Here is a 2339-nt window from a genome sequence, read left to right as displayed (position 1 = left end):
TTTATACAATCATTTTTACATCCCGATACGCTCGAATGGTAAGAGTGGAAGCCCGGCGGTACGAGTATATGGCTTGTAAAATCAGCTAAAAATCCCATTTCTTGACCCTCAAAGGCCTATATTTCAAGCAAAATAGTGCTAATTAGCCTCCGTCTCGGAAGAGGACTGGGCCTGAATTTGCGGACGTTTTCACAGTTTCACTTTCGTTTTCGGCTATACGACAGCGTTTTCAAGCAGAAAGCAGAGGAAATCTGTGAAATTATGGCAGGGAATGCTAACCTATTTTTCCAGTGTTTCTCAAGATTGGAGCAAGATTATTGTTCTAGAAAGTTCATAAAGGCCTAATAGTTTCAGATTAGTATGATTTCATCAGAAAAAACATTTACACCAAAGCTCCTTATTGATATGTGAAGGCTACCAAAAATAGCAATGTCGTCCATCAGAACAACTTTAACATAAGGGACAAGGACAGTCAAAAAGTCTATTCTTTGTTGAAAATTTGCACAAAATACTTAGAGAAAATGGTACTATGGAAGCCCATTCTATACTCCTAAATGATAGTTGAAAGATCAGCAGTTGAGAGGGTTGATTAAAATAGAACTCAAAGCACACAATAAAGTATACATATATATTTGTCCAGAAAGAACTGGCATGTTGTTTGCTTTGTTTTGGTGTTTAAAAATATGTACTTATCAGTCCTAAAAAAATACAAATTGGATATAATGAGGGCAGTGAGTCTGGTTAAATGTTACTATATTTACAAGAAAAGATTACTGAAAAAATACTACTATATGTAAAACTGATGAACTACAGTAAACTCAAAAACTAAAACTTTACCGTAAATTTACATTGTACGACAATTTAAAAATCTATCTTTAATAGCAACAAAGAAAAAAACATGACTCAATGTTTTAAACATAGAGCTAGTCAGAGCTTCAATTCACAGATTCAGTAGGTATAGAGCTTTCAAAATTTGAAAACAGACACTGCATTGGTTACTACAAGACATACTATCCACACGGTTTTTTCGATTCGTGAAAAAAATAAAGTAGTTTTATCAAAAAAAGGTTCTCTTTTTTTTGGTATAATCAATTCCAACAAACAACAATCAATATAACAGTTTTTTGAAAACCATCCCACAGTGTAAACATTATCAACCAACTAAACCCACACCGCCAAAATTGTAAAAATAAGTCAATATAATTTCTATCAACATCTTCTCGTAAAATGTTTTTTTCCAACATTCTGATACCAATCATGGCTGGAGGCATCATGTGTAGAGTGACTGTGTGCCATTTCATTGCTTTTAATGATCACAATACCAAACATCAACCAAACAAAACTGACGCCAAGCCAAATCTGGCGATTAAAAATTTCCATGAAAATTATAATTGAAACTTATCTCGTAAAATGCTTTTTTCAACATTCTGGAGGTGTTCAAAGCTAGAGGTATTATATGTAGAGCCAAGCAATACATCAAAAGTTATTTGCTATCCCATTTGCCATGAGATATATGAGTCAACAAATCAAACAAAAACCAACAAATCATGTCTCTTCACTTTCATGTCACATCGTGTTTATATGGGGTATCAGAAAGCCAATCCACAAGAAGAGCCATCTTCCTTTATTATGGAGTGTTCCAAAACTATTGGTAGGTTGTTTGGAAGTAAAGAAACCCACACAGTTTGCTTTATTTTGAAGATTTAACTTGAAAACAAATTGCATCTTTCTAGTAGAAACTCATGTTTCAACCTGCTACATAACATTGGTCAGTCGGGTCTGCTACTAACATGTAATAGTTTTATAATAGCTGAGCTTGAGAATCCATAGGCAGAACTTGTAACATGTATTATGTGTATAATTATGTTAGTCGACTTGAATCATGATACATTACTCACATTTCACTGGATGCATTTTCGCTGTGGAATTATCCGCAAAATTTTCTGACCGCGTTCTGAGACGGAGGCTAATAAGGGTCATATAATTTATGAAAATTCGGATTTTTCCTTTATTTCAGTCTTTCCTCTCCCCTCGGGCGGCACATACCCGTCATTTCCAAGCCATCTATTTAATCAAGGTCTTGGAAATCAAATCTATTGTAAAGAATATTGCTGCAATAAAAGTCTCGCTAGGGCCTAGGGCCAAAATATTCGCGACATGGTTGCTAACTTGTAAAAGAAAGACGCCATACGTGACTTGAATATTATTAACGTATTTTCATAACAAATTCTTATGTCCAAATCTTGTGTAGTGATATCATATTTCAGATAAATTATAATAATTCGACCTCTTTTCCCCCCTTTTGGTACTCAAACAATGTCAATAGAATTGTTTATTGC

The sequence above is a fragment of the Clytia hemisphaerica genome, unplaced genomic scaffold, assembly GCF_902728285.1.
Source record: "Clytia hemisphaerica strain Z4C2 unplaced genomic scaffold, Clytia hemisphaerica genome assembly, whole genome shotgun sequence".
Taxonomy (NCBI): Eukaryota; Metazoa; Cnidaria; class Hydrozoa; order Leptothecata; family Clytiidae; genus Clytia; species Clytia hemisphaerica.
The sequence above is the reverse complement of the archived record's forward strand: the minus strand, read 5'-3'. Positions refer to the sequence as shown.